Genomic DNA, 12,664 nt, shown 5'->3' with positions numbered 1-12,664 from the left:
GACTTTGGAGGGGTGCGCCAGGCCCGTGCAGTAGTGCAACGCATGGGCGACGCATAAGGGCCCCCAATAGCAAGCTACTGGTGGTGGACCCTACCCCAAAAAAAATTAGATTAATATCATGTGACCCGATGGGCCACGTATCAGATATTAAACTGATAAGAACAGATACTACACTTGATCTTAGCCAAAAGGCCGAGAAAGGTATGCTTTCATAATTCTCAACCCGTTCCTTTTATAGACACCTTTTTCCACTACATTTCTGCTTCTTTTCCGATGTGGGACTAAACCTGTAGTGGGAAATACTATATCAGGCTGTGGTATAAAACTACAACGGTAAATGGAAAATTAGGCTATCAGGATCAAACCTATGTGACATTTTTTGGGCCCATTTGTTTGATGGGATGTGATCTGATCCGTTGATCTTATTGGCAACCACAAGTCTGTCCAGTTGCCATAACGAATACCCTTATTGGATGATCATACATCCATGATTAATTAAGGGAAGTGATATTTACGCCCCTTTTGGTCACTGGGCGCCACCCGGCGCCAGTGTATCAACGACTAAACGGGGGGCAAATGTACCTGATGTCAGAAAAATCCAGTGGGTTTGATTGTCTGTGTATACATGAGGACACCCGAAAAATGCAGTGGAGCCCCACAATAATTGATGATCCCAACCATTCATTTGTTTGGCCCAACTTAAATTGGCCGCTGAACCAATAGTTGTCTCAATATGATGATCATAACCCTTAGAAATTTAATATAGATGGCATAATATAACTTCTACCAATCAAAGGGTTGTGGGTCATCATAAAAAAAGACTGATCAATCTTTCCGAAGTGAGAGAAGGACTTCGTGTCGCGGCTGCTCCACTCTGTTGCGGTCTCTTGAATTGAACTTCGTTGCCCTTGATAATAAACCGGATCGAGCCCGGGATCTTCTTGGAAATGGGAAGATCTAGGATAGGTGGCCAACCTCCTGGAGAAGGTTTCGGTATAGCTCCTTGTAAAGCAATCCCGATAGGTGGCCATGCATGTTAAAACTCTTATGCTCTGTTTGGTTGCCTTTTAGCACTAGGTTTATTTTAATACCACTCTTGTAATGATTACTTGTGGGGTGGATTTTTTAATCCCACTTTTGTAATGATTGCCTTTTCATCCCATCCCAAGATAACTCCAGGAACAAAAATAAACTCAGGAACCAAAAATAAGCTTGAGAAGAATTTTTTTCTACCCAACAGTTCAAGCAACCAAACAAAGGTGTTTTTTTTTTCCCACCATATCTCCCAGGGTATTTTTTTTTCCCACCATATCTCCCAGGGTATTTTTTTTCTCCCACATAACTAAACATGGGATTTTTATTTTACCAGGATACTTCCAGGACTTTTTTTTTTCCCACCTATCTCCCAGGGTATTTTTTTCTCCCACATAACTCCCAGGAACAAAAAAACCCTGGCAACCATACAGAGCTTTAGTGGTTAAGATCATACTACGATCTGCTTAAGTTGCTGCCCATCACATGATAAGGACCTTTCATCTGGTAGGCCCCATGAAATCTTAACCAAGAGCCCACCCCTCAACAGAATACTTGGCACATCTTGGGTTAAGGTAGCACCAAACCAATGGAAGTGATCCACAGCAGATTGTTGAAGAATCCAAAATTCTCAATAATTGGATGATTCAAGCTGTACATTTCAAGATGATCATTGCATGACTGTAGGCCTGCTTGTCACATAGATGTCTAACATAACTCCGGCCAGCATGGGACCATGACCAAGGGGTCCCCTCATGATCATGTTCAACGGTCTCGATTTCACATAGATGTCCCAATGTTTGATCTTAGAGTTGATTGTGGTCATTGATCCCGATAGCAGTGTCAGGCGAAGTCTTGAGGTTGTTTTAGCGTGAGATTTTATATGGTTTCAGCATGTGCTTCACGTATTTTTAAGAAGTACCATGGGCCCACTTTATAAGGATCCAAGCCATTCAGTTGTTGGGCCCAACATAAAAAAACCTGATGATCTCATTGAAAACAATCATTAGAGCAATGATAGAATAGAGGGCGCCTTTGCAAAAACCAGCTTCAAGGGCACCCCATTGGTCACTTTCATCAATGTGCATTTATGATGCTGCCGGAAAAAGTGGATTGCGCACAATAAACGGAAAAGGCTTTGACTTTGTTGAAACTGACTAATGGGGGCACTCTTGAAGCTGGTTTTTGCAAGGGATCCCTTCATTCCTTCAATTATATATTAATCTACTTGATAATAATTTGGCATGTAATTTACGAGATATTTAAGGGGTCGGGTTTTGGGTTTTCTTTTTCATTAAACCGGACCCGACCGAGGTTAGGTCGGGCTTTTCAATGTAACCCGACCCGACCCGACCCATCCCAAGACCCATGATTTCTAAACCCAATTTCAGGTCAGGTAAAACCCAACCCAACCCAAGTTGCAACCTTAAATGTAATCATGACTAAGATCTATATTAATAACCAATATAGAAGAAGCAAACAAAATCCTAACTGTTGATTGTGCTTAAGACCAAGATGATGTAATGAAAAAAGTCTTAACCGTTGATCTCTTGCTGATATAGGTTGTGGGGATGGGATCCATATGATTCCTACGCTAACCAAGAAGAGCATCTAGATGGTATGGATTATTATTAAGACGATGGATATGGTAAATTAAGACTCGAGATTAAAACATAGCGCAAAAACTTAACAGTAGATTGGCAAGGGCCGCGCGAACGCGTACCCTCTCTAACACAAATTATGACGTCCACTCTCCCACTTGGGGAGATGGTAGGACAGCTCTCCTCCAGAGTGCAATGGAAGCAGCTGTCCTAGGCAATCGGCCTTCTTGATCACCGATAGACCCCGTCCAGGTAAGTATGCTTCACTATTCTTCTCACCTCTCTTTTGTACACACCTACTTCTCTTCTATTTATCTCCAAATCCGATGTGGGACTATGTTCACAACTCCCTATTACTGCCCCTTCTAAATTGATGTGAGATATACCTGTACAGCCTGGGAAGGGAAATGACCACCCCTTTTAGTGTAAATGAGTAGTCTTAAATACACTCGAGGGGGCTGGCCCCGGAAGAAAGGGGGCGAATATATCACTTAAAAACACCTTACAAGTGCCCATCACAAGATCGGGACCATTCATCTAGAAGGCCCCATTAAATCTTAGCCAATAGCCCACCCCTCTACAAAACACTTGGCAGATGTGGATTTACGTAGCACCACACCAATGGATGCCTTGTAGGTAATCCATCGAATGCAATTGAGAGAGAGAGAGAGATGGAGCATACTTACTTGGACACTCAGATGGACGGTTCGACTTTAAATGGATTGTGGCCGAAAGACAAGAAGTGCGATCCGAAGAACACTCTGAAACCAATCTGACTGATAAGAATTTGAATAGATCATGACTAAGACATAGGGGTTTCTGATCCGAAGACTCCGTTCGAAGGGCTGGAGATAAGTGTGGAAAGGAGGTCAATACTTCAATTTGGATGATGGTAGTTTAGATTATGCAAGCTTAAGCTTGGTCCTTATGAAGGACAGTCTCTTTATGTGGAGTGATCAGATTTCAAAAAAGCTATATATGATATGGGTTCTCATGAACTTATAAATGTTTCTATAATCACTCCACTTATGATTTGAAAAAAAGCTATATATGATGAGGAAAAGGATTGTACGCTCGACCGCACCTAAAGTTAGGTACGGTAGAGTGCCAAATCACATGGGTCCCCCATTTTTGGTGGGCATCTAAACTATTCATTTGCAAGGCCCCATCATAGATATGGTGCATACCAAAAATCAGCTCCATAGGATCATCCTAACCCATCCATTTGTGGAGGCCAAAATGGACAGACAGTGTTTGTCCACAAATCTGCCCATTTTGGCCTCCAGTTTTGGAGAGGTTATGATGATTCAATGGTGCTGATTTTTGGTATGCACCCTATCTATGATGGGGCCTTGCAAATGAATGGTTTAGATGCCCACCAAAAATGGGGGACCCATGTGATTTGGCACTCTACTGTACCTAACTTTAGGTATGGTCGAGCATACAATCCTTTTCCTCATATATGACATGGGTTCTCATGAACTTATAAATGTTTCTATAATTGCTTCATTTATGATTTGAAAGCTTACTCTAAGAGTATTTGTTTTAACATCTTGGCAACTTGGGCTAGGTTCACCGTTGATAAAGACATTCGAACAACAGTTGATCTCCCATCCATGAGTTTCATTTTGGAATCAGTGTCAAACGTTCTAACGTATTAGATATGGAAAGAACTCCTTAATTTCCTTTACTCGGCAAGCTGAGAAGATGCTCAATATTGCAACCCTTTAGGCCCTGTTTTGATTGCAAGAAAAACATTTCTAATGGAAATATTTCTTGGTGAATTTTCTTCTTTCTATAATTTAAAAGGAAATGATTTGATTATGGTTAATTTAGAGGAATACTATCATAGCTTGAAGGTCCTCTAAGTAAATATTAAATAGGGCTGGTTCCAGTTATCTTTTTTGTGTTTAAAAATGTAGGAAATTTTAGAAATATTTTTCCTTATAGAACTTTTTCAGAAAATTCTTGCAATCCAAACAAGGACTTAGGGTCGATGTCTCACTCAGCACCGAGAATAGATGTGATCCTCTACTTCTTTATGTGGCCTCTTCATAGATGAGTGGGGCTGTCAATGGAACCAGACAGGTCGATGGACCATCCAAATCTGAATTTAAATGGACAAAGATCTAGACACATTACGAGGATCCATGAATATGATTCGGATCCTTATTATAGGATTCAAAATTATTTGCGATCGGATCCAGACAACTAACAGCCCATGGGAGTGTCCTAAATCGAATTTTATCATTCTATTTTACAAAAATACCTTCTAATTTATTTTATGGTTGACATCCTCTTCAATGTCTCCTTTCTCTTGGTTCAATTCTACATAAGGAAGGAGAAATTGAAGAGGATGTTAACCATAGAATAAGAGCAAGTTGTTGAAGTGGAAGCTTGCCTCAGGAGTTCTATGCGACCATAAAATCCCTACCAAGTTGAAGGGACAGTCTTATAAGACAGTTGTGAGGCCAACCATGTTGTACGACTCAGAATGTTGGGCCACCAAGAAGCAGCATGTGCATAAGATGAGCGTAGCGGAGATGCGAATGCTTAGATGGATGTGCGGCCACACAAGGTTAGATAGAATTAAAAATGAAGACATTCGTAAAAAGGTGGGAGTGGCACCAATTGAGGAGAAGATGAGAGAGCACCGCTTAAGATGGTTCGGACATATCCAACGTAGGCCTTTGGATGCTCCAGTGAGAAGAGACGACTCGTGCCAAGTTGATGAAGTAAAAAGAGGTAGAAGCAGTATGGAAAGGTTTGATAGCTAGGAACATAATAGAGAACATGACCTATGATAGGATAGAATGGAAGAAAATGATCCACGTAGAAAAACCCAACTAACGCCAGGAGTAGAGTCGGGTAGATTCCTTTCACCTTCTTCATGAATTTTTTTCTAAATGATTCATTTAGCCGCTTTGTTGAGTTGAGTTGACCTTCTAATTTATTTTATAAATTTAAGTATTATTTCATGGGTATTTGGTGGAGGCGAACTTGCGGATCACCTTTGCATATCATTCAATTGGTGGGGCCGAATATCATCTTAAGGAAATTGACAATGTAACACGCCTTGAAGCATTGTTTTCTTCTGCCTCTCGACCAAGGTTCATTATCCCCAACATATTTTCTCGAACACATAACACATGTTTGTGCAAGGAAGTACATTCCTAGTCACATTTTTTTGGTTCATAATTTCTATCCCAACTAATTGCTACAGCTTGAGAACCAACAACCATCAATGAGTAGCATGGTAGTTGCTAAGAGGAGCACAACGCAAAAACAAATGTTCTACAGAAAGATCATTGGCAATCAAAGCAATTGAGTATTATTCAAGGAACCCGGTAATATGCTAAAGTTTGTGACCAGTACCTCCTCATTACTTTGAGTCTCATTCTGGATGACCGCAGTCATGCTGTCTGATTTCCAATTGGCAACCAAACAAGGAATCAGCATTCATCGGCATTTGAAATTCCAATGAATGCCGAGCATTTGTGCAACCAAAAAGGGCCAAGAGAAAAATGTAAAAGAGAGAAGTGAGAGGAAAGAAAGAAACACAAAAAATACCAAAAAAGGATTTTTGTGTGGTGTTCTTCTAGGGTTTGCTTTTGGGGAAAAAGAAACTAATAGGGTTTGGAACCTTAATTCGTTGAAGATTTGAAGTCTTTGCTGGGGGCAAGTAAGAAGGAAAAAGAAGAAGCTAAAACCTAGGGTTTTGAAAGAGTTCTCAAAGAGGAAGGTGAAGATCTCTCACGCTCGGATTTTAGAGGCGAGAAAGAATTCTCTTGAAAGGGGTTTTTGAAGTAAACCTGTATTTTCTCCAAGATGTCACTATTTTTTCTTTGAATGTTGAAGAATTTTATTAAAGAAAACTAAAATAACAAGGGGAAACCCCACCGATTGAGATGACCAAAGAAGAACAAAACAATATCAAACCACCCCAATGATACAACAAGAGGAGGAAGGAAATCAAATACTTTCAACTCCAACATTGAGCACCCTTCCCTAGCTAACAAATCGGCCTCAGAATTTGCCGACCTCCTAATATGGTGAAATGATATAGCGAGACCCATCACTCAGTCCGATATTTCATCCAACCACTTAATCACATTTGAAGAATGACCCTCTGCTAGATTGCTATAACATCATTTAACCACCATTGAGCCAACATCAATATTCCGTTGTACGCCGCCCGCATCTCCGCTTCATTTGAATCGGCTACCCCAATAGGACCCAAAAATGTCCAGAGTATTCCAATCTTCATCTCTAAGATAAGTTTGTTGTCAGATGGTTGCTGGGACATTCTTGTAGACATGGTTTTAAATTTCAGTTTTGGCTAAAATTTCGGAGTTATCCAAAACCGAAATTTTAGCCGAAATCTTGAAATTTTGGGCGAAATGTGGTACTGCCGCATGAAATCCCGGATTTTTTAGATGAAATTTCGATCGAAATTACCGAAATCGTTTGAAATATTTTAACGGAATAAAAAAGTATTATTTTATTATAAATTTGGATTGAATTCTCGAAATTAACGAAATTTCGAACGAAATTTGGTAAATTTTGATTTCAGTACCATTTAGTTTCATTCCTCACTGAAATCCGAAATTTTGGACCGAAATTTCTGATTTCGGTTGAAATTTAAAACCATGCTTGTAGATAAGTTTACGAGGTGGACATTTTTGGGCATTCAAGAGGGATTCTTTACATAAGATGGCCTGTTGCATCTAACAGCAACCACCTCGTGAATGAGCCTCTGTGGCTACTTTCAGATGCAACAGACCATCACAGAAATCATCCTCGAAATTCCTTCTTGATGTGTAATGCAGGGGGTGAAAATATCATCTCCCGATTATCTTGTGTGAGAAGAATCTTTAGACTTCAACAATAGAACTGAAATTTTTGGAGGGGTGCGCCAGGCCCGTGCAGAGCGATGCGTAAGAGCCCCCAACAGCAAGCTATTGGTAGTGGACCCTACCCCAAAACAATTAGATTAATATCATGTGACCCGATGGGCCACATATCAGATATTAAACTGATAAGAACAGATACTACACTTGATCTTAGCCAAAAGGCCGAGAAAGGTATTGCTTTGATGAGTTTTTATATGACCGTCTCACCAACAAGGGCAGAGAGAGAAAAAACTCTCCCCTTGATTTTTGATCCAACATACCTGTTTTCACAGTCGGCCACCATATAATTTCTCCCAAGTCAAACCCCCTTTTTTTTACTTCTCTTTGGATCAAAATCCAAGGGGCAGTACTGTACTGCTTACACCATAGGATGATCTAAACCGTCCATTTGATGGGCCACAATGTAAAAGGCTGTGCCCGAAAATTTATTTCCACAATGTAAAAAGGGATTTCAGAGGATATTACGGTTCTCAAAAAGCTCTTTAAACCCTATAAATACTACACGACAAACAAGTGGAGCGCTTGTTTATCGAAACACCTTGGTGTAGATATCATTTCCCTAAGATTAATGCAAAACAATTTATTTTTGTTTTTGATCATTCCTTGGTGAGCTTCTAGAAATTTCGGATATGATGATCATAACCCTCTGATCTATAGAGGTCTCTATAATGTGCCACCCAATACACATTGGATGGTTACGATCATCTTATGGAGATGATTTTCAGGGCAAGGGCTATTTATGTTTCTGCCCAACAAATCAATGGTTTAGATGATTAGATCATGGTCTAGTATTTTTTTTAAATCTGTAAGTACGTGCAGACACCCTATAAAAATTTGTTATATAACAGACGCTTATAAGTACTGTAGTCATGACTGAGATCGATATTAAGACCAATACGATAGGATCAAACAAAATCCTAACCGTTGACCGTGCTTAAGACCAAGATGATGTAATGAAAAAAAGTCTTTACCATTGATTTCTTGCTGACAATTAGGCGGGTCAGTGGACTCAAACGGTCCATTGGGCCATCCGAATCGAACTTAAATGGACAAGATCGATCTAGACACATTACCAGGATCCATGGAAACATTTCAGGACGCTATCAAAGGATCCGAAATTATTGCCAATGGGATCCAGACAACCCACAATAGTCGGCAGGAGAGTCCTAAATCCAATTTTATTATACTCTTTTATGAAAATACACTCTAGTTTATAACTTTAATTAATGGTTTAGGGGTATTTTAGTGAAAATAAGTCCTACATTTTTTTGGAACAATTCCTATTTTTAGTGTTTTTCATTCTTCTCTCTCAGGGTACCCTCTTAAGTCTTATCTTCCTTTTTTTGGGGGGGAGTAAGCTGGGGTTAGGCAAGACCCCGACCAGAATATATTAGCAAGCAAGAAGAAAATACATAAGGATCGAAAGGCTAAAAAGCCAAGAGGCTAGCACCCAAAGGCTAGCATAAAAGGAAAGATGGAGTGATCACACTCATACACAAATCTTCTCCTTTTGCCGGGAAGCCTCTTTTGGAGAGGATATCGGCAGCAGTATTTCCTTCCCTCCACACATGGGTGATTTTCCAGGAGATTGTGGATTTGGTGGACTCTGTTATTCTGATTCCAGGGGTACTTTGCGGATTTCTTTACAATGTCAACTGCGTAAGAAGAGTCTGATTCAATCCAAATCCTATGAGAACTATGGCGCAGGGCCAGCTCAATGCCATTTTTTATAGCAAGAAGCTCCAGCCCAAATATCTCCTCCGGATCTGTGAGAAGTGAAAGCATTGTTATACCAGACCCATCATTAATTCTGAGAATGCCCCCAATGCCCCCCCCCCCCCCCCCCCCCCCCCCCCCATTAGCATCAAGGGATGCATCAATGTTAACCTTTATCTCATTGATGGTAGGAGGTGACCAGGAGATAAACTTTGGCTCTTATCTTCCTTCACTAAGAATTGACGCTAAAGTCCCTAGCCCACAGGCAATGCTGTGGCTCACCCTCGTAGCTCCTGGTCACATTTGCATTCGCCCTCTTTTGAGAATTTGAACTCTGTAAAATGTAAGTAGGAAAATGGATCGTCACATCACTGGGACGTAGGAAATAGGATCCGAAGAACACTTTGAATCCAATTCGACTGATAATAAATTTGAATGAATCGTGACTAAGACATAGGTGGTAACACTTCGAATCCAATTCAACGATAAGAAATTGAATGAATCGTGACATAGGTGGATCCGATCCGACGTGGGTTCGTTGACACCCCTAGTGACAATAAGGTTGGAGGGATGGGGTCCTCATTAACCAAACTGATCAGAACAACCATGTCTCTTTGTGTGACAAATAATGTCTACCAAATCAACGATCCAGATGACATCATGATTTCTTGGCTAACCATGATGGACAACTTGATAGTTTGATGGGTTTGATTGTAAGTAATAAACTATCCTGATTTCCATGTACACGGATTAGTCACTTCCCTGCATTTTCTTCTTAGATTTGGGAAATTAACAGTAAAGATTAAATGAAACAACAGATACTTAAAGGTCAAGATTAAATGAGACAACAAATACTTCAATTAAGATTTGCGAGGGCCGCGCGAGCGCGTGCCCTCTCTAACACAAATTATGACGTCCACTCTCCCACTTGGGGAGATGGTAGGACAGCTCTCCTCCAAAGTGCAATGGAAGCAACTGCCCTAGGCCTCGCGCGGCCCTCTCTAACACAAATTATGACGTCCACTCTCCCACTTGGGGAGATGGTAGGACAGCTCTCCTCCAAAGTGCAATGGAAGCAACTGCCCTAGGCAATCGGCCTTCTTGATCACCGATAGACCCCGTCCAGGTAAGTATGCTTCATGTCTCTTCTCACCTCTCTTTTGTACATACCTCCCTCTCTTCCATTTATCTCCACATCCGATGTGGGATTATGCTCACAACTCCCTATTACTGCCCGTTCTAAATTGATGTGAGATATCCATATACAGCGTGGGAAGGGAAATGACCACCCCTTGTAGTGTAAATGAGTGGTCATAACACTTGGCAGACGTTGGATTTAGGTAGCACCACACCCAGTGTGTGTGTGAGAGAGAGACAGCGAGAGAGAAAGAGATGAAGCATACTAACCTCTACACTCAGATGGACGGTTCGATTTGAAATGGTTTATGACCGGGAAGTAGGATCCAGAGAACACTCTGAAACAGATCCGACTGATAAGAATTTGAATGGACCGTGACTAAGACATAGGTGGATCTGATTTGAAGACTATGATCACAGCCCTGGAGATAAGTTTAGGAAGGAGATCAATAGTTCAATTTGGATGATGCTAGTTTAGATTATGTAAGATTAAGCTCTGTCTTTTACGTGGAGTGAGAAGATTTCAAAAAAGCTATGAAATGGGTTCTCATGAACTTATAAATGTTTCTATAATAACTCCATTTATGATTTGAAAGCTTACTGGAAGAGTGCTTGTTTTAACCTCTTGGCAACTTGGGCGAGGTTCACCGTTTATAAAGACTTTCGAACAACAGTTGATCTCTCATTCCTTGTAGAATTGAGGGACTTGGAAGACTAATATGTTAAAAGACAATGCTGGCCTCCTGATGGATATGGTTGTTGTGGTGAGATTTTATCTAAGCAGGAAAACATGCAATTATATATTGACTAATCCCGAGATAAGTTGCTCATTGAATTAGTTATCCTGTTGGATAAAGTTTATCTTGAAACCACCTAGTCTGTTGTTCACCAATTTTCTGATTTTATCCAAGAATAAAGGTTGGAACAGAGGATATCATGTCTATACTATGATAAAATAAGCCTCAGCTTGCAATCCCTGTAGTGAATATCATGTACCAGGCTAAATATCATTATACCAAAATATAGTTGAGCTCTAATAATTAGGGAGATGATTTTTTTCGACCCTGTAGGATAATGCCCCCCTCTCCTCTTTTAAGGTGAATTGTGGGCAGACTTTAACACATTTTGACGTCAAATCACATTAAAAAGGGGGCGTATTATCCTACAGGGGGCGAAGAAATCGTCACCTTAGGGAAATGATAAATTCACCCCTTTTCTTCACATGGGACAGCCCGCTACAGTGTACGTGGCAATCATGTCCATTGAATCCTTCCCACATGATGTACACCGGCCCCACTGCGATCATAGATACACTACTGCTGGCTGTTCCAAGTAAAAAAAATGAGCGGATATATCACTTCCCTGAATTAAAATTTTCTTATATCCTATTGCTCCGACCAGGAACCAATAATGTTCCTATGATGGTAATTTGTACTCTTTGAAATGCATCAAGACTGAGACACTGTAAGTAGGAGCTGAAGAACATTATGAATCCGATCTGTGCAATAACGAATTTGAACGGATTCGATCCGAGGTTGATCCGTTGACACCCTTAGTGAAATGAGGGCGTGGTTTCAACTTCTCAGTCTTCTCTTATCCTTGTGGCCTTCAAATAGCACAAATTGTTCCAGGGGAACTTTCTATAGCTATTGATCTTGGGGCTTTAGTACCAAGGACGAGCAATCAATCTTTGTGATTACCTTGGGTTTCGAGCTTTTATAAGCCCCTAACCTAAGGGTCTGGGGCGTTTTGGGCAATATGATATCTCCTAGAGGGAGTTTTGATGGGCTTCCAAAGATGAATGGGGCTAAGTGATCTGCCAAAGCTGTACGTGGCATCTACAAATGCATCGGTGGGGGAGCGTTCTGCTTAGAGGGAAGCCCCCGTGCGGGTGATTTATGTTAGGAAGTGTGTTTGTTGGATTGTTTTCAATCGCAAAGAGATTTGTGATTGCAAAAGTCCTAATTATGGAGTATGTTGGATTTTCGTGGACTGGTGAGACTAAGGCTTTACGTTTATATTGAGTGTGATATTTCTGGGATATTAGTAGTTTTGTATAGTATTTTTTTGGGTGGGCAGTATGTTTCAGGATTTTTCCTAGATGCCTAGGGTTTGAGGACTACAAAGATTCTTAACTCGATGCGAGGAGTTGGTGTCCACCATTGGAGTCGTCGCAACATAATATTGTCAATTGGGGCGAGGCAAAATGGGGTATTTACAAATCGTATGTATTTTCTTTTTCCTAACTTTGTTAGTTTGTCATTT

At 40.7% G+C, this 12,664-nt stretch overlaps 3 non-coding genes and 1 pseudogene across 3 annotated transcripts; all 4 read right to left on the bottom strand.

Moving 5' to 3' along the window:
- Positions 1–7: 7 nt before the first annotated feature.
- LOC143853639 (U2 spliceosomal RNA) lies at positions 8–205 on the bottom strand. Its single transcript, XR_013237254.1, has one exon. It is a non-coding gene; the product is annotated as a U2 spliceosomal RNA (small nuclear RNA).
- A 2,528-nt stretch (positions 206–2,733) lies between these two features.
- Positions 2,734–2,893, bottom strand: LOC143853632 (U1 spliceosomal RNA). The gene has a single exon (XR_013237247.1). It is a non-coding gene; the product is annotated as a U1 spliceosomal RNA (small nuclear RNA).
- A 4,645-nt stretch (positions 2,894–7,538) lies between these two features.
- Positions 7,539–7,721, bottom strand: LOC143853642 (U2 spliceosomal RNA; annotated as a pseudogene).
- A 2,521-nt stretch (positions 7,722–10,242) lies between these two features.
- On the bottom strand, positions 10,243–10,396 carry LOC143853636 (U1 spliceosomal RNA). Its single transcript, XR_013237251.1, has one exon. It is a non-coding gene; the product is annotated as a U1 spliceosomal RNA (small nuclear RNA).
- Positions 10,397–12,664: the final 2,268 nt, after the last annotated feature.

Source organism: Tasmannia lanceolata, unplaced genomic scaffold (assembly GCF_043159265.1).
Source record: "Tasmannia lanceolata isolate RefF3 unplaced genomic scaffold, GAP_Taslan_0.1 ptg000019l, whole genome shotgun sequence".
Lineage (NCBI taxonomy): Eukaryota > Viridiplantae > Streptophyta > Magnoliopsida > Canellales > Winteraceae > Tasmannia > Tasmannia lanceolata.
This window is presented reverse-complemented; position numbering and strand designations above follow the sequence as displayed.